The sequence below is a fragment of the Marmota monax genome, unplaced genomic scaffold (genome assembly GCF_021218885.2).
Source record: "Marmota monax isolate L192 unplaced genomic scaffold, Marmota_monax_Labrador192_F-V1.1 WCK01_AAM20220418_F8-fsc00006, whole genome shotgun sequence".
In the NCBI taxonomy this organism is placed as follows: domain Eukaryota; kingdom Metazoa; phylum Chordata; class Mammalia; order Rodentia; family Sciuridae; genus Marmota; species Marmota monax.
Genome location: NW_026693712.1, coordinates 30,118,253 through 30,138,187, shown reverse-complemented (window position 1 = coordinate 30,138,187; position 19,935 = coordinate 30,118,253). Strand labels below are relative to the sequence as shown.

At 35.1% G+C, this 19,935-nt stretch overlaps 1 protein-coding gene across 8 annotated transcripts in view; it reads left to right on the top strand.

Annotated features, from left to right (window-relative positions):
• The window catches only part of Pam (peptidylglycine alpha-amidating monooxygenase), a 310,405-nt gene that overhangs the window by 37,077 nt on the left and 253,393 nt on the right, over positions 1-19,935 (top strand). Inside the window, exon 1 of one of the 8 annotated variants that reach the window (XM_058584367.1) lies at positions 7,709-7,852. The exons of 6 other annotated variants lie outside the window; for them this stretch is intronic. The gene's annotated coding sequence lies outside the window, so the exon portion shown is untranslated. Of the gene's footprint in view, positions 1-7,708; positions 7,853-14,383; positions 14,402-19,935 lie in introns of those variants that run through there. One more of the 8 variants, XM_058584368.1, reaches the window with a different exon arrangement.

Below are 19,935 nucleotides of genomic sequence, written 5' to 3'. Positions count from 1 at the left end.
AGGAAAGCATGGTGGGTGGATGGGTGGTGAAAAAGGTAATTCAGGATTAAATATATTTTAGCTTTTTTGTCCAGTTGTGTTTACTGTGTAATTTTGAGGCTGAATCCTCACTGTCCTAAATCCTTAAAGTTAAAATTCCTATTCTTTAGGACCAAATTCCTGAGGATTCCTATTCATTAGTTAAAGTATGAATTCACTGTTGTGTAGATGAAGTAGCAATAACAATGGCAGTAATAGTGTGAGAATGTGTGTGTGTGTGTGTTTAAAAACAGCTAGATAAGAAGCTGTCAACTGAGGAATAGGGTTGGTGATGCAACTATTGCTAAAATTACTTGGAATTCTGACAATTACTAAAATTAAGTCAGCTTGCTTATAAGATTACTTAATCACTAAATCAAACAGGATTTGGCATTTTAACAAATAGGATGTTTTTCACTAACGTCAATGCAGAAAAAAATTGTGCCTGTATGTTTGCTTCAGAATGTAATATATGAATTTAGAAACCACAGAATGTGCCAGAACTAGAGTAATGATTCTTTAAGACACTCCACACCTAAGCCAGTTATACTAGACTCTGTTGGAAAGAGCTTGAGATATATTTAGGGGAATACAAAGAAGGAGCTTATTTTTGCACATTTCCATGTTCATATCACAGTGGGTGGGAACATGACCTCCAGGGTTAGATACACTCAGAATTCAAAGGCTGGCCTCTTTAGGCATATAAATTATTCTTTCTGAGTTTTAGATTTACTAACTATTAGTAAACACAAACAAAACTGCAAGTTCCAAAGCCTTGGAAATCTTTACTATTTGTGTATTTTTTATATAATGGAGCACAGAATCCTTCTTAACACAAAATGCCAAGAAGTCCCTACAGTTTCACAGATGTTGGCACTGAACATGAGACTCATTTGCTCTCCTTGAGAGAATCCAACCCTACCCATCATTTTTCTTTTAATTTTGCTGACAGCCTCCCTAATGCAAATATTAACTCAGTTACTTGAAAAGGTAGGAAGAGAAAGTTTGCTTATCTATATTTTAGGCAGTGTGCTGGGTGCTTTATAGAGATTTGTATTAAAATGATTGCTCCCAAATTGATCTTTCCAGTCTTAGCCTTAACCTAAAGCTCCATTCATGCATTCCTGTTCTACTTAGTTCCTTCATTTGTCTAATGTGTTTCTACATTTCCTGCGTTCACCACTCAAAATACTGCAGCCATGCTGGGTTTCTTCACATTCCTTGAGCATTCTAAGCTCATTTGTGTCTTGGAACCATTGTTCTTGCTAATTTCTATGCCTGGAAGGCTCTGTCCTTTTATGCTTCTTGTTTCTTCTTATTCAAATGTCTTTTCTCCTGATACTGAGGTTTTTCTCTGACAACTATATGTCAATCATCATTCCCCCAGTCAGTGCTTATCTTATCTCCTGTGGTATGGTTCTTCTGAGTGCTTTTCTACTTACATAAAATTGTTATTTATTTTTTTTAATTGCTTGTTGTTTTATCTTCTGCACTGAAATGCAAGCTTTCTTAGAGCAGTGGACTTGTTCAACACCATGCCAGTAACTGAACAAGTGCTTGAATCACAGACATGCTCTCAGCAACCTTTGGAGGTATGATTGTTCTTAATTTTGTAGTAACAAAAGTGAGGCCCAGGGAGGTTAAGTAGCTTGCCTAGGATCACAGAGATCAGTAGGTGGGAGAGCTCAGATTTAGACTCCTCTCTGAAAAGCTAGGCACCAATGCCTCCCTTCTCAGAAGGTCAGGGATGTTAATGGGAGGGAGGGGCTGTGTTGAGTTGGTGGAACTTCCTTTGAGTCCCTGGCTGGCAGTTACTGTTTCCACAGCCTTGCCAGAAGAGAGCTGGTCCTGATCACTTTATACTCTGCTATCCCTAGCTTATCTTCTTTTCCCTTTTCCTTTTAGACTCAGTGCCCAGGACATGCATGATTAATATTTTACAAGAACGCATTCAATCCCTTACTGCTTGAGCAAAACAGTGAAACACTGGATTTTAAAGAATCCCCCTAGGGGGCTAGAATCTAGTTTTGATCCCAGATGAAATTTTCCACCTGGCCCGGGTTCTACCTTTTCATATACTTACTGTTTTTCTGCTCATTGTTTACATGACAATGGTTATAGCTATAGCTTTCTTTGGGGGAGTTTGTGTTAATAACACAGATATGGCTTTGATTTTGACTTGCTTGTTTTGTATTTGGCCCCTATTGACTGGAATGTTCCACCCCTCTACTCTTTCCTCCAAATGGTGCTAAAGCTGAGATATTTATACTGTTTTAACCAGATATAGAATAAAACATGCTTTCTTGTAGTTTATACTATTGATATATACAAATTACGTGGAGCCGTTTTGAAAAAGAACAACAACACAACAAGAAAAAGACAAAACCAGGGCAGTTGATTAAAATAGGATAATCCACTGCATAGCCTAGCAGATTATAGAGGGGATAGTTTATTGGTACTTTTTAACTCCAAGAGGGACATTTGGTGTATGTTGCTGCATTTGACCTTTTAGAAACTATTGACATCAATTGGGAACTGCCAGTAAACCTGCCATAATCAGTTAAGCAGAAGGAATCTCAGCATTGTGAAACTGACTGGCTGATTAATTTAAATCCAAATGTACACAGTCTTGCCTGAACTCCTTTTGCAAGACCCTTGCACAAAAGGTCTTCATTCAGAAACTGCACAACCCACATCCTGCTGTCAGACCCTTTGAGCCCTGTGAGTCTTCTTAGGCTGCAGGCATCATCCTTAACCCTTTAGGCTTCTTTTTATTTCACAGAAAATAGTGTCTCTGCCTATATCCACATAAATGCTCTACATTTCCCTCAAAGTTTCTTATTTGTGTCCTAGGGAAAAGGTATTTTAAATTCCACTAATTGAGAGACTCAAATGAGAATTTATCTTAAACTTGCTTCTTTAGAAAAAGTATATTAGAATTTAATCCAGTGCTACTTCCTCTGGGACTTATAATCAAAATTAGAATCATGAAATGTCGAAATAAGTTTTTGGTATTAAAGTAAGCCATCATCTATAATTACTTTGACTCTTAGATTCAAAATATTGAAGTCTTTCTTTTCTGTTTTTAGTTTTGGGAAATTATTAAACTTAACTGACTCTTGGGTGAATTTAAAGGTAGTATAAGGGTGCAGTTCTGGGCCTTTAAATGAAAGCAAAATTAAGACTCCAGGAGGAAAAAAACCTTGAGTAACTTCAATCTACGGCAAAGACTGAGTAAAGTACCCATATGTCAGGTCCTCTGTTTGGTTTGGTTGCAGAAGAGGCAGATATTACAAGCAGGCGACATCAGGTAAAGAACATGTTGAGAATCAGGTACTTAGAAGTTTTGGGGCACAAGAAAAATCATGGCATCATTTTTATTTTCATTTCTGGGAGTGAAATTCTGACTTCTCCCTCATCCTACCACACTGGATTATTCAAAAGTTTTAAGTGAAAGAATTTAATCTTAGTATGTGGGAAATGAAAAATATCAAATAAGTATTCATCCAGTGAATGCCAAATGGAATGCATGATGCTGTATAGAGAATAAGAAGTGAACATAGACTTTCTCTACCTTTACGCAGATTGAAGAATGTAGCAAAATAAGAAAAATGATAATAAATAAGCAATATAACTTTTTTGTGTACATGCCAGGGATTGAACCTAGAGCCTCACACCTGCTAAACACACACTCTACCACTTACTATATCCATAGCCCCATGAATGTTTTAAGTGAAATGAAGTGAGGTAGAAATTAATGGAAATTCTGAGGAACCAGTTTTTGATGGAAGAGATGAGCTGGGTCTTGAGGACTGCTAGGTTTGGATTGGCAGGGACAAGAGACAAGAGAAATGTGGGGGTTACATGGGGTCAATGGAAAAGTAGATGTGGAGTACCAGGATCAGGAAACAGAGAAAAGTCTTCAGGAGGAAAAGTCCAGGGACATATTAGTGCATTAGATTCTCTAATTGTAGCTCAAAGTGATGGATGGGGGCAGTAAATCTGGCAAGGACAAGGTTTATGTTAAAAATGTGAAATCTGCAGTTGATACAGTTGCCCATAAAGGGAGCCTTTTGGCATTTTTTTAATTTTGGTGGTAACCTGGATAAAGCAATGTTTTATGAAGACTTATCTAGGACACCGTGGATGCATAGAACAATTTAAAGGGTGAGGCATTCTGAAGACATGGAGACCAGTTAGGAGAACAGACATTATAAGGTGCCTGACAGAGAAGACCTAAAATGGAGGGGCAACATTAGGGAGAGAACGAAGAGGAGACAGAGCAGAGAAATTTGGACACTGACTAGGTCTAAATATGGTGGAGATTCACAACCGTTTTGCCACTGAAATTTTTGTGATACTTCAGCAAATTAATATGAATTTGTTTTAATTAAAAAATTGAAACCCAAATGCTAAAAATATAGTCTCAAATACCACTGTTATTTTCATCCTTATAATATGCTTACCCAGAATTAGGAAAACATTCTGTCAAGAGCAGAGCAGCCAAGAATATTGCTCCTTTGGGCTAGAAGGAAGTTCAACATGAATTGTGAAGCAAAGCTAGTTTAGGATTAAGGGTGTTTTGTATTGTCCTCAGAAAGGTGATTTGGGCAAGGAGCAGACTGGCCACTAGCTGACTAGTCAAGGATCTAGAAATTCCAGCCAAATCTTCCCTCGGAAGTGGAACTTTGACCCCCATTTGCCTCTGAATTGGCACTTGCCAACATGAATTCAGTTTAGTTTAAGAACAAGTTAGGCTCAGGGCCTTTTTATCCCCAAACTTCAACATAAAGGCTAAAGTGGTTGCCTGGGAGTTAGAGGTAATCTATCATAGCTTGGCGGTTGATGAGGTGATTTCTTTGGAAAATATACTGTTTTTATTTATTTATTTTTTTGTGAAAGGGTATTTCACCTTCTAATTTTTGTTTTCTTTCAGTTTGAAAAATTATAGTCTTGTTTTGATGTCTGCAGAGCCTCAAGACCTTCTGGAAAAAAAGAAGTGAATTTTCTAACTATAAGCAAATAACAGAAAGATCAGTAGAGTAGAGGGAAGGGAACAGGGAAGGCAGGAGAGAAGGAGAAGGAGAGGTTCTGGGGACTGAATTAGAATAAGTTATATTCCATGTTTTTAAAATTATGTCAAAATGAATCCTATGTATAACTAAAAAGAACTAATAAAAAAGAAGTAAATTTTCTGAGGTTCAGGAGAGATAAAATGTGTACAGTTATTTAGCAGGAGCATGCCATAGCTCAGTGAAGCTGATTGTGTTCCTGGGTGAATTTCTTCCCTTCTCCCTGCTCTGTGTGTCTAACCTCTGGACCTTGTGCTGCTGTGGGTGGCCTAATGTGGGTGTGTAATGCATAAGGCCTCTCTGTTGTTATCCTTGAGAATCAACACAAAGGAGGTAGTAGTTTTTGTTCAATGTTTGCAGTACACAAGTTTATGATATTCTCTAAAAAGACAGTGAAATTGCACTAATCAAAAAAATTTAATGGTGTAGCATGAGCAGATAGAATATGGACTAGAACACATCACTTTGAACCATTTTTGTAGATTAAGAGGAGAATAAAAATGAATGAGAATGGAAGTTGGGGAAATTTCTGTTTATGCTAATGGTTTTCCATTGTTCCTCCAGTCTTTTGTAGTATCATCTTTCTCTCTTGGTTTGGTCTTATTTTGGGGTGTGTTCTTTTTCAAAGTATACTTAAAAAAAATTTAACAAACTATCTTTATTGTTGGACCATTCCTTTATGACTGTCTCATCTCTGGAAAATCATTGCACCTGCTCCCTTTTGTGTGTATTGCTAGAAAACCTTTATTTACTTTCCCCATCCTAACTCTCTGTTTAGACAGATGGATCGTGTCCTCTTAAGAGTTGTTTGAAACCACCTTAAAATGGTAGGACCTGGTCTACCACCTGTCATTGGTCCTTCCTGAGAGTAGGTAACCTGATTACAAGTTCAGAATATATTTAGATTAATTTCCATTTCTTGAATTACAATAGTAATTCATATTCATGATTTAAAAAATTGGAAGACTCTCCTTCAAACCTAGTCTGCAGTTAAAATCACCAGAAGAACCACTTCTAGCAGCTGAGTGAATATTCTAGATATTTTTAAAGCATATTCAGATAAACAAGTGTATTTATTTTAAAGGAATTCATACCATATATACCTTACCATACACAGAAAGTACCTTTGTGTGTGTGTGTATTCACACATATCATGGTAAACTTGGTGAATTTTTTTTCTGAAACTCAGGATAGCAGGATGAACAAATGAAAGTATAGGAGTAATTCCATTTAGTTTTTTCCCCATATGTAAGATTGAGTTACGTTGTTTTTTTGTGAGGGCTGAATTTACTGTTTTCCTCTCAGAATTCTTCATCTTTATAGGAGTGAAAGGTCCAACTTGTCAACTAGGTTAAAATTCTTTGTGTTTTTCCAAATTGTAAATTTGTTCTGTTGTATTCCATTTTACTGTTTTTGAAGCTGTATTATTGTTAGACATTTGTACACTATTTACTCACAGGGGAAATATTAAAAGACAGGCTTAGCTTCATCTAAATTGAAATAGAGATAATAATAGTTTCTTTGAAATAACTGAGATCTAAGTATGTAGTACAGAATGACAGCCTTCATTTTTTATTGTGTTACGAATATCTTAAGGAAGATCTGCCAAGTTACTTGCTTACCTTTACAATTACAGTATTTACAATAAAAATTAGACCATGATATTGTTTAAAAACATGTCAATCTGGTATTCGTGGAGAAGAAAACAATAGGTTTCTTAGTACAGGTGATGGATTATTTACTTATTAATGTGTTGCATCTGATCAAATAAGCGTAGTATATCATTGTAGACTCAGTTTGATGTTGAAGCATAGCTAATTTAAGCAATTGATTTAAACCTGGTATTCTCAAGAGGTTTGTATTCTTCTGAATGTGGGTGACAGATGCAGGGAAGGACAAAATAATCCAAAGGAAAGATTTAAATTATGTGTACTTTAGGGGGGCTTCAGAAGTAGAAGCAATTCTGCCCATGATAGAAGAGATTTTTATCAAGAAAACTGTGACAGCAAGTCTGTGGATCTTATCCCGGTTTTATCTGGGTGTCATAATTAGCCATTTCACTGGAGGTGTTTTCTGGATAAGTGATGTATTGGCAAGTATTTACTGGAGCTCCGAGATAAATGGAACGGGCAGCTGCCACCTCCTGGAGTAGTAAATAGAATCAGTTTTCATTGTTATCAGTACACTGACTTCGGAAGGCAGAGGCACTGAAGTGGGGTTTCCTTTCAAATGGAATCAAATATTCACCCTCAAGGAAAGGGGTATTTGTGATGCGATAATATTAATGCTTCTTAACTGAGAAAGCCATCTATGAATACTTAGACTGTTGCTACCTGGGAGCTTTATTTATTGACCTGTGCCTTTTGTCACAGCCTCAGATGTGAGACGAATGTTGCTGATGGAATCATGTAATGATATTTGTCATTAAAAAGTCACAGTGAAATTAATAATTTCAGAATTCATTGAGTCCTCTTGCTCTGTGTCACACTTGCTGCCTCTGTGACAACCTTCATTTCCTACTTAGCAAATCCAAGTCTGGTAGCTTGAGCCCCAGGAAGTTGTTAAAGCAATTAAAGGCTTCTGTCTCCCAGCACATTGCTCGGTTACCATAGTATCCTCTGCCTCCAAGTCTCTCCTGATGATGTCAGTATGCATACAGGGGTTGTTCAGAGCATCTACGTGGGGATGATTCACCCGGCAATAAAGCCCCTTTCCCGTTGCTTGCTTTCCAGTGTGATTTCAGACATCCCTAGCAATGGAAGGTAAGTGCCTTGTTTTGCATAGAATTGCAAGAATTACTAATGCCTTGATTATTCTGTCTCAGGTTTCTTGCTTTCTAAGATATACTACTAACTGAAATCCTAGTGTATGGGAGAATTTCAGACAGTTAGCTAGAACCATTTCAATTTGTACTTAAAGTATGTGTGTATGTGTGCATGTATGCATGCACACGTGGAGTAAGCTTATAAAAATAACTGAACACACAATGTAATGCCTGCTACTCTCCCTGGTAAGTAGCAGTAGCACACTCGGTAGGGCTTTTAATTCTAAACTATTTGAAACGTAAATATCCTAAAATATTTTGACAGGTGTCACAGGGCAACCAAGGCTATTTTTTAAGTGTGTGAATTATACATTATAATTTATATTTTATATACTTTATCCAGATTAAACAATATTAATGTAAATATGGGAAGATATTATTATAAGTACCAGCATATATCAGAGATTAAAACTTATATTGTAGGATAAAGATTTAGTTATGGAAAGATTTTATGAAATTCAAAGTATATTGATAGCCATCATTTCATACTTACACTTTTATTGCCTTCTCACAGCTTCTATTATTGTGATGAATGAAATGTGTGCTTCATGAAAGTTTTTCTTCAATACATGTCCACCCTTAAGGCTGGCTGTGTTCAGCTTTATGAAAAGAATACTTTATGAAAAGAATATTCAGATAGAAGAACTATGAGTAGATATTTTCCTTGAAAAGTTAATTATATTTAATTTTTTCTCCTATTGTATGTCTCATCAATAAGCAATAAATGATGAGGCACACCAAACCAAGTTCTCTGTCAACTGGTTTTCTCAGTCTTCATTCTGAGAGTTCTGTCCATATTTCTGTTCCTTGTTTCCAAATGGAATATTTCAGTATATTCTGTGAAGAATATAATATGAGGTTTAGGAAGTTATAGTAGGTAAAATCAGTTTCCAACTCATAGTTTTGAAAGAGAAATAAGAAAGAGTGGATGGGGTGGGGCCTGTTCCCAGCTTTTTATATAGCAGAAACATTATTCTGTGTAGAAGAAAGGCAGATGGCTTTGTTGAGAGGTAGGTAAGTGGTTTGGACTGTCCATTTGTATTTTTGGAGTCTTCTGGGATATACCCTGCTCTCTAAGTTTGCTGTGTTTCTGCATGATATTATGTCAATGGACTGATGGTACTCTTCATTTTTCTTTCTATAAAGAATCCGATATACAGTTGTGAGAGAGTGGAAAACAATGTTTAACTTTAAAATTACTACTAGTAAATTAAGGATATGACTTACTTTAAATGTCATAAATACTTGTTTGAATTTCTGTCCTGAAAATATGCTTAAACTGGCTTGACTTAATTTCATCACTATTTTGGATATTTAATCTTGAGTGTGTTTGAAAATTTGTTAGTTTGTTGTGTCAGAAAAGTTTTGTAAAAACGTAAAAAGGAATTATGATACTACCAAATTTAGTTTTTAGATTAAATATTAAAGAAATTGAATCACTTTGAAATGTCAACATACTTTTAAAAACTCTTTCGTTGGAACAATTTCATAATACTTGCGTTGAAAACTAGACTAACATGTTCTAGGATAAATTACAGCAGGTTTTTGAGCTTATTGTATTAATGTTGTGGACGGTATAATTCAACCTATGAAAATCTCCTTCTGCTGCCTTGACCAATACAAGTAGCACTTTATATGGAATGTATGTCAAAGATTATAATTTCCTTTATGCTTTAGTCAGGAAGTGGTTCCAAGCAGTTCGGGGAGAGCGATTTAAAAAATTGGTTTTGGGAAGTTTTAATTTTATTTTTATGCAATGGTAAGAATATTTTATATTTTAATACTTTAACTTGTTCCTGCTGAAATATGGAAATGCCATTTCTCTATACCTCACCTGCATGAAACAAATGAAATATAACAGAAAAGAGATTACCTTGGCTCTCACCAGGCACACAACAGGTTAAATGGAACCGGTATCCAAAAGTATTAGAGGAAGCCTCAAGGAGAACACAGACATGAAAATAAGTCTTTGTCCAGTGATAGAAAAGATACTTGAGCTGTGAGGGATTGGTTCAGTGCATTACCCAGTGGTCTGTGTTTAAAGGCTGGAACCTGGGCACATACACTTTTTAGGCCACTTTCCATTTTTTATGGCACTACATTCCTAGTTGGAGTTGGGCACTTTTTCCTAATCAAATTTTAAACTTATTTTCTTCCACAAAAGGAGTGATTGATATAGTGTAATAACTAGGGAGGTCTATTAGTTTCCTGTTGTTGGCTGTAACAAATTACCACAGAAGTGGTCACTTAAAGAATACAAATTTACTACCCTAGAGTTTTGTTGGTTAGGAGTCTCAGTGGACTAAAAACATCAAAGAGTCAATAGGATTGCATTTCCTTTCAAGAGGCTTTTTCCAGCTTCTAGGGTCTGCCTACATTCCTGGGCTCATGGCCTCCTTCCTCCAACTTCACAGATGGCAAGTGGAGACCAAATCCCTCTGCTGCCAGTTCTCTTTCTCTGCAGCCAGAAAAGCTTCTCAGGCAATTATGATATGGATATTTTTGTATAGGGGAGTATTCTGTCTGCTGCAGAAGGAATACGGAATGCCTAGCCAATTTTATCAACCTTAAATTCACAAATCTGATAATTTTACTGAAAGCCATGAATTAAGCAATGATTGCCAACAGAGAATGTGAAATTTTAACCTAATTCACTGGATGCTATCATCCCCAAGGATATTAAAATGCCTCAAGATAATTAATGAGGGAAAATCAAATTAGATATGTTTCACCAACTCAAATATTCAAAACTCTGTGGTACAGAGACCAGCTTCATAAAGTGACACTATTCTTCATTTAATATTTTTATTGAGAAGCTTACATCAGATGAAGTTAATTACACAAAGCTGATTTGAGACTACAAAAATTCTATCAGTTAACTCCTGTGTGAGTAAGCCTCGGTTTCTTTAGAAACTGAAGGGTAATGGCTGGGCCTCTAGAGACCCAAACATGAGAACTAGTAACCCTAAGTTTTGAATAAGACTGTTGTTCATTGATCTGGCATGAATCCACATGAGTCACAAGACCTACAAGATGAATCTGGCAGGTGTGCCCTACATGGTTTCTAGGAAAGGCACAATGTATTACCATAATCAATAACTCTAGAGTTAAGGTCAACAGCAGCAAAATTTTCTTTTATTGTTTATATCCTGGGTTTATTATCACTTTGAACTGATTCATGACATCTGGGTCCATCCATACTAAATATATGGTAATTTATAGATAGTAGTAGATTTTTAACCTTTGCGAAGCACTAGGAAAAAAAAAACTGTAGAAGAGAAACCACTGTATAGGTGAGTTTTAGACAGAAATGCCTAAAATTACATTTTGCTCTGGTTCTCTGAAGAAAAGGAGATGAAAAGAAAATGGTTATCCTGCTTGCATTCTTCTTTTTTTTGGAAAATCACTTTCTAGGGAAAGACTAAGTGGTATCTTATCACCTTTGCTTAGAATACAAAGGAGGGATTGTGAAAATTACTTTGCAAGAAGTTCTTCTTTTGATTTTGACCCTTTTTGGTACCATAGTAGTACAGGAAACTTCAAACTATATGTAAATGCAAAATCTGGTTTTATATCATCAGGATTGTGTTTGTCAGTTGAAATATCATCATTAAAGGAAAGATTTTAAGTGACAAAGCAGTTAGAAAAATCAGATCAGCAAATTATATAATTTAATAAATAACAAAAGTTATTTATCTATAACATTGTAAATAAAAACACACAATTAGTTGAGTGTTTTGCTTTCAGCACATATTAAGCTCATTTCAATGTTTAGTTTCTTTTATCGATAGTATGTACCCTTTCAAGTGCTAACATAAAAAAAAACCTTTAACATGTGCTCATATTTTTAGAAATATACAAAATATTCAATATAATACCGATTTTCTCCAGTTCCAGTAAATTAGAGTGAATAGAGATTAAATCTATTTCTCTTAAAAAAAAAAAAAAAAGCACTTCACAGAGCAGCTGCCTTCTCTGAGATAGAAGAGACTGTTTAATCTTTAAATCATTTTGAACTGGCTCAGTTGCTGTACTAATCCTTTTTACTTTGTTAAAAATTATCTTAAAAGTTTATCTTTGAGAGAAATCAGAGATAAAGGAACTAATGGAAATGAGAGTTTTGAGGTTTTTGAATCTTATTTGGTCAGTGGGTGGTAGATAAGATGGAAAGAAACTTCAAAATCAAAAACTTCAAAGACTGTATAATTTCTCCCTATTTTGAAAACTAGTTCAGAGTTTTGTTTCTAGAGGGAATTTTCCCCAGTAATGGCAGTAAAGTCAAGTATGAAGGAAGTAATGGCACTAGCAAGTTATCTTAAGTCTTGACTGCCCCAAAGTCTTTGCAAATCTGAGAACCATCATAAGCCCCATGCATTTGCTCCCTGATCCTGTATTTGATTATATTTTTTAAAAAATGTATTGCTGTTTTAATCTTACTTCCCTCTGTAAAACAAAAGGAAACTTACAGGGAGAAAAGAAATTATTGAAATTGTTTTCAATAATTTGAAATAAATTATTATTTCCCCTATTCCTGCCAATTTATGCTATGGAAGTGAGATTCTATAACTGGAGCAATTTTTGTTATTAATTCCTCTAAAATAGTTTTATGGACTGAGGATTAATGGAAATAAAGGATACACTTTCTGTAAGCAAAATCTTGTGGCCTAGGGCAAAGAAGGAGAGAGTTGAGTTGCAAATCATTGTTTGCAAAGGCTAGGAACAAGTGCTTGCAGACTTCTTCAGGGGCATGCTGTGACCAGTGCATGTGGACCAGTCAGGTGGGAAGCTAGGGAGGACTGGGACCATGCCTGCTGTTTACTCTCTGTTCAAGTTCAAGGAGACTTTACAAAAAAATAAGGAGCCTTTGGTAGAGACTGGAGGTTGGTTCCTGGATGTAGCCACAGCCATGCTAAAAAATAGAGTCACTCCTAAGAGCTTTTTCTTTATACTAACAGTAAAGAAGAGGGGAGGCAATTGGAGACTATCAGTCCATCTTTCAATATTCATAAGTCAGGGGCTGAGCTTACCAACTAAAATATTTCATAAATTCTAAACTTTTCAATCAGAAATTTATGCCAGAGTTTAAACTCAAAAATTGTCTCAAGAGTCTCAGTAGAGAAAGTGACAAAGGAATATGAACTACCAATTGTAATATTAGCATATAACAAGAGTCAGGTGGCATTATTTTCTTATTGGAAAGGTCAGTTCTGTCCTCTTCAATCAAAATGCAATCTTAGTAATTACTATTGAATGCCCTCCCTTGCGTAATGGTGCACTGTGCACAATACAGAATTAATCAAAGGACAACATGACCTCTGATTACAAGGAATTTCAGCTAAGAGCATGGCTAGGTGGAGAATAACTTTCTTATCACTTAATAACAATTATTGTTTTATTTTCATGTTAATTCTTTCCAAGTGGTAAATTTCAATTGAGAGATAATAAATTTATTTGATTTGCATTCAAAGAGTATGCTTTTCTTAGAATTCAGAATGAATTGATTATTTACCTGATGAGAGATATATTGTTATTCTGTTAACCTTGTGTCCCCTTACCTCTTGCAGTTCCATTTACCTGACTGTAAAATTCAGGTTTTTCCTAGAGTTCTTTTCATCATAGAATGTTTTTCATTCTTTTTCATAAACACCTTTAGGCACAGCACATGTCCACTCAAATACAGTTACTTTAGAATGAGCTATTTCAATCCTAGTCCTTCTTTTTACTCTTTTTTTTTTCCTGTCTTCCTTCAGGCTCCTCATAACATTTATTTTAAGCAACAGCTCCATGTAACATTTATTTTAAGCAGCCAACTCCTGATTATTGAGCATGCACAGAGTGTACTGCCTCACATTCCACACTGAGGCTGCTGCCCCCTTTTTCCCCTGCTGCAGATCTCTGCTTGTACAGTTATCAGTCTTGCCTTCTGATGGATAGAAGGTAGGAGAAATTAAAGGAGAGAGTTGGCAAATGGAAGGGACATGGTTGGTTACAGAGCAAAGACACCAAAGATAGAATTTTTAACAGGAGGAAGGAACCTTACACAGCTCTGAGATTGTGTTGGGAGATTGGAGTCCTCTTATGGTAGCTGGAGGAGGGGCAGCAGCAGCGGCAGCACAGTGTTTTTGAGTGTTCTATCAGGCGTGTTATGGAGTGAAATGGATTACTATATTTACACATGGAACTTACTGCATGAAATTGCAGTTTATCCTTTTCAACTAGCTACAACCCAAGTGGAAAAACCTCAAAATCTTACATTTTCTGACATCGATGCAGCTAGTTCACTCTCCTGCCCATCTTCTGGCCACCTTTTCCCAATCTTGGATGTGAACGTTTGGAAAGGAAGCCTTTACATTCATTCTACTTAGAAATAACTGTGGTTTCCTAATGAAACATAAAGAAGGCATTCATGTGCCCTGAGTCAACATTCAGCTGTATGTTGTTAGTTATTTAGAATCATCTCCATGTTAGCTTTGTGATGGTTTTCCAGGTAAGTTGAACTGTCATTTAAAGAGTAGTTGTACAGAAACAAAAATTTTAAATTTGTCCAAACTTAGTAAAATGTTGATAGTGGGAAGAATTTATTTTTCTGGTCAGTTTATGTTTTATTATAATTATCTCCTTACTGATTTGGTTTACAATCCAAGCCTTTTGTGTCATTAAAGATATCTTGCTAGTAGTTATCTACTTTCAATATTTGAGATTTTCTTTTCATCTTTGCAGTAATGTCAAAGGAATGTAGTGTTTTGATAGCAATGAGGTCATGTGTATAGAGCTGGTGAACTATGTGGGCTTAGCAGAAGATGAGGGCAGACAGGCAAGGGAATCAGATCCTACAGAGCCCTAAAGGTCCCTGTCAGAGAACAAGACACTGGAGGCTTTGAACACAGAAGCAACATGGCCTGACATACCTTTCTCAAGGCTTGCTTTGCCTGTGCTTCCAGACAAAACTTGGGGCCAAGAATGAAAGTGGAGGCATCAGTTGGAAGGAACTGAGCTCATCTTGATGAGAAGTGACAGGGGACAGGGGAGCAGTGGAGAAGAGTGGTCAGATTCAGAATGTGCTTTGAAGATAGAGTGGAGAGGATTTCCCAGAGTGTGAACACACCGGGAAGAAATGACTAAACTGAAGTATTTGGTCTGGACATCTTGTAGGGTAGAGTATCTGTATAGCAGATAATAAATTCCACTGTGATATTTCCTGATTGTTTTTGATGAAATATAAAATAGTTCATACTTTTTTTGTAAGACCAAGTTTTTTGTTTATTTGTTTCAAAGGTTATGAATGTCAAAGAATTTACTTTCACTCACCTGTCACTCACTAGGATTCCTTTTTTGTCCTACTATTTTAATTTTAAATCCCCTGTCTTTCTCAAGGTAAAGAATCTTTCATTTTCTGAAATGTTTATTCTTTGCTGTAGTGGATTATGATTGCCTCATCATGTTATTTACTTGAACTGCTGGTTGCAATTATAAAGCGCTTGAGTCATGTATATTTGTGTAAGGAGAATAAGACCTTTATTGTAGCCATGTAAGAAAGCATATAATTAATTATGTTCTACTCCAAAATTAGTAATTTGGTCTAATAAATAGCCTACTATGTGGAAAACACATTTTCTTAAAAAAATTATGGTTGGTTGGTTGGAGTGGGAAAAAGACATTGAGTGATGTGGCTTCTAGTCAAAATTTAAAAAAAGAGAAGAGAGACTAATAATCATTGAAAAAACTTATTGGTCATCTGGTCCCTTTGGTAAGTTGATGAAAGGATATTTAATTGGGAACTAAGTTTCTGATAATTATAAAATACTGGTAATTTTAGGGTTATAGTGGTTATCTTTGACCAATATGTATTTAGAACATACTGAAAGCCTTAATACACTCAAATCTGCATTATCCATAATTCTGGGTATCTGATAATGAATCCATATATAAATTCCAAGGTACATCTGAAAACTGACTTAAAGCAAGATCATGTTTTTACAAGTGCTATGAAAAGAAAGCATACAGTATCTGTGTTGTCACTGTTCATTCTGGACATACAAATGAGAAATAAAAATGAAAAGGTTAGTAGCATTAAAGGTGGAAAGTGTTGAATAACTTGGAATAAACAGATTATTTTAGCAAACGATAAGCATTTCCATATGATTTTATAAGCTTTTTGATTATTCATTATTTAAAAAGAAATATTTAATTAATTAAAATAATTCAATAACTAATTATGAAGGAACAGAATTTTTCAACTAATTTAAGAAAGCATCTTCTATATGGCATCACTGAGAGCCATTTGTGTCACATTTCGACTTGCTGAAGTCTTGCACCTTCTTCTACCCTGTTTCCTACTTGACCCTCACCCTTTCCTCCCTCTGTTCTCTCACTGCCAAAATGCTACCCACTTCTCTTTCCATTCCCTTGAAACTTTCTTTAAATCTAAAACTGTTCTGTAAAAGGTCACTCGTTGCTGTCAAATGGCTAAGTGTAACATTCTCCTTTTAGGCCTTATCCCAATAATCTCTTGGGAGTATTTAACTCTGGAGATCAGCATTCCCAAGAAATAAGTAGGCATGAAGAAGTATCATGAACTTTGAACTCTCACGTTTGCTCACTGCCACAATCTAGTTGGTCCTTCCCTCTTCCTCATTTGCCTGAGAGATAGCTTCCTTATTCCTCTGAAATTCTTTGAAGATTAATTCTCCCCTTCTTTCTGCCATGAATCATGCAGCAGTCATTAAATATCTTACTATATGTGTGGCTTTTAAAATATTTTTGGTCACTTTGCTAGACTCTGGATCTTTTCATGTAGTAGTCATCTTTTTTTTTCCCTCTTTATATTCCAACTGTGAATATATAATAAGCACTTGATAAATACTTATTGAATGAACCAATTCTTTTATTATGAAACACATTTAGGGTTTAGAAATCTTTTCATCATCAGAATATATACATACTTATATCTCTTTTCAAACTTCAAAACATCTTTTGAGACCATTATGAATTTCTGAACCTACCCTCTAATCTTCAATACTAACTATATGGAGCAAGTGAGAGGGTGGAAGAAAACATGGAGTTAAGAGAAACAAATGGGAAGATGAGGGGAAGTTTTCCCCCTTTAATCCCATCTGTATCCTGTCTTGCTTCCTTGCATTTCCCCAGCATAAACAGAGACTGAAACCCTCTAGCATAGAAATGCAAAGCTTAGGTCCTATCTATGCTTTCATGGTTTCTATTCACATACTGAGAAAATAAGATATGTTCTAGAATAAATTTATTTATGAAATAAAAGAAACAACCCAATATCATCTGGGAGAAAATGGATAGGGTGTCACTTGCTAGAAATTTCTGAAGTGGTGATATTTTGTTTAATAAAATAAAATTTTAAATTATATGAGTATAATAATGTATTAATATAATGCATGAAATATATAATTATAAAAATATAGTAATATAAATTTATTAAAATTTTCCACTTTATTGAATTTTAGTGAGAGAACTGTTAAATAAACCTAATATTTCAATACTATTTAACTTTTTCAGATATCACTTCTCCACTTTTATCTATGTAATTCTTTCATATTCACTACAATTGCCTTAAAAAAAGAATATGGTCCATAGCACTGCAGGAAAATAGAAATATTTTTTAAAAGCACCTTCATACTATCACTGATTTTGTTCTTAATTGGCACTGCTCATAATTCTTGTTTCTTTGGCCACTGCTATATATGGAAATTTCTACATTCATTTATGAAAGGAAGTACATGTACGTCTCTTGTACTCTATGAAAATGTGCAGCTCTGGCAGTTACACTGGATGGTTTTGCTCTCGTAATTAAAACACAGATGGAGCTCGTTTCTTTCCCAAGTGTTTGATTGGCAGACACTCTGTGATCAACACTCTTCTCTGCTGAACACATCAGCACCATCTGCCTTCAGTCTGCTTAGAGAGGGTGGTCGAAGTGGAATTTCCTCATTCTCATGTGAACCAGCTTAAATAGAGTATATTTCTCTTGCTGAAATCACCTAATGATTTGTGAAAAATTACATATAATGTATAAGATTTTTCATGACACTTAGTTTGCAACTTAATGAAATATTCATTAAAATGTGTTTTTCCAAACAAAATCCATAACTTATTTTTTCTGATTAAAATATTTAGAGCCTAATATTAAATCATTATATCTTGACAAATTAAAAGTTTCTAAATAAATTGAGTTGATGGGGCATTTTGTTTTTAGTGAGATTGTTAGAGATGTTTTCAAGTGAGGGTCCTATGTTTTGAATAGTTAGTGTATGCTCTAGTTCCAAAGTGCAGTACTCGAGTATGCTTTTGCCTAAACCCAACACTAAAATAGTTTCCAAGAATATGCTAATTAAAAAATTTATAACTGCTATAAATAGATTTTGATAAATGGTTCTTCTCTATTTAGATATCAGATAAGAAATGGATAGAATTTTATGTTCATACAATTTTGATGCAAACAAGTGAAGGTAGGTTGATTATTTTTTAAAAAAAAAAAAAGGATAATTTTAAGACATTGGAAGTACAGATGCAATGATATTTTTAAGAAGAATATGAAAAAGATAATTATTTCATTGTTCTGGAAACATTTTGCAACATGATACTTGATATAGTCTAGATTTGTGACAAACACATTTGTACTATGCCTTATAATATGAATTCTATGTATAATTAAGTAATGAAAACTGGTTTGAATTCACCCTTCCCTGTCCAAATGAATAAGTAATTATGATTGACAAGATGAAAAATAGTATAGTACTTTTGGAAGAAACTGAACAAATTAAACTGCTATACAGAGAATGTTAGGACAAAGAATAAAGAGATTGAAAAACATTCTGAAGAACAATGGAATATACTCATTACTCATGGTTCTTATGGAAACTTACAATAAAGGGCAAGAGTTATTTTGGGATTGGGGCAAGAATTTGAACATCAGTACATAAAGTTAATTACTTCACAGAGTGGAAAATAAGATGAGTTTGGGAAATGAACCAACAGAAAAGAAAAAAAGTAATTGTGAACGTATAAAAGTATTTTATCCTCTATAACCAGACTCCATTAAGGATGAACTTTGAATTAACTTCTTATTTTGTTTGAATATATAATCACCTCTACTCAAGCTTGGCATTTTGTAAGGTAAGAATTGGAAGTGGAAAGGGATAGAGAAGAGTTTTAACTTTATTTTTATTATTTTTTCTTAGTTTCTGTAGAAAATATTTATCCTAATGAGCCTACATTCTCATAAGTGGAAGAATGTGAATAATTTTGATATAAAAGACTGGGATAATTACTATAAATGAAATGGACCTTCAGGGAAGGAAGAGACTTCCCAAATTGAGAGTGATTGAGAACACCTGAACATATAGTTTGTTCACGTCACTTCTCCTAACGGGGCTGTATTCTTTCCCAACCTGTTTCTTCTTTCCGTGTCACTTTTATTTTGTGTTGACATTTATTATATGGTTTACATTTGCAAACACACATTTTATTAGAACTACATGTATGATATGAGTCTCTAGAGAACTTTACTAAGATGTCATTTGGTTAAAAACAACCAAAATTTATTGAGTAATTACTGTGTGGCAGACACTTTTCTAAGTACTTTCTCATTTTACTCTCACGGAAACCCTATGAAGAAACACTATTATCATTACCTTATTTCACAAATGAAGAAATTGCCTGATATAACCCGAATAATCTAGTAGAGGGACTGGGATTACTCAGGCAGACTGGCTCCAGATTATTGTGCTCCATTGCCATTGAAATATACCCAACTCCTAGGACTGCCCTGAATGTGAATAGTTAACAGACTCAAATGCCCAATGCCATCAAAGGACTGGGCAGCAGAGGATACTGAGAAGATACCCCCAGGCTAAGAAAGTCAGCCAAATAGAGGAAAGAGGAGATGAGAATAAAAATTACCCTAGGAAGAGAATGGGTGGAGAAGGAGACTTTGTAACATGCAGCACATCTGCACCTACCCTGGCACAGTCACCTTTGCCCACACACAGA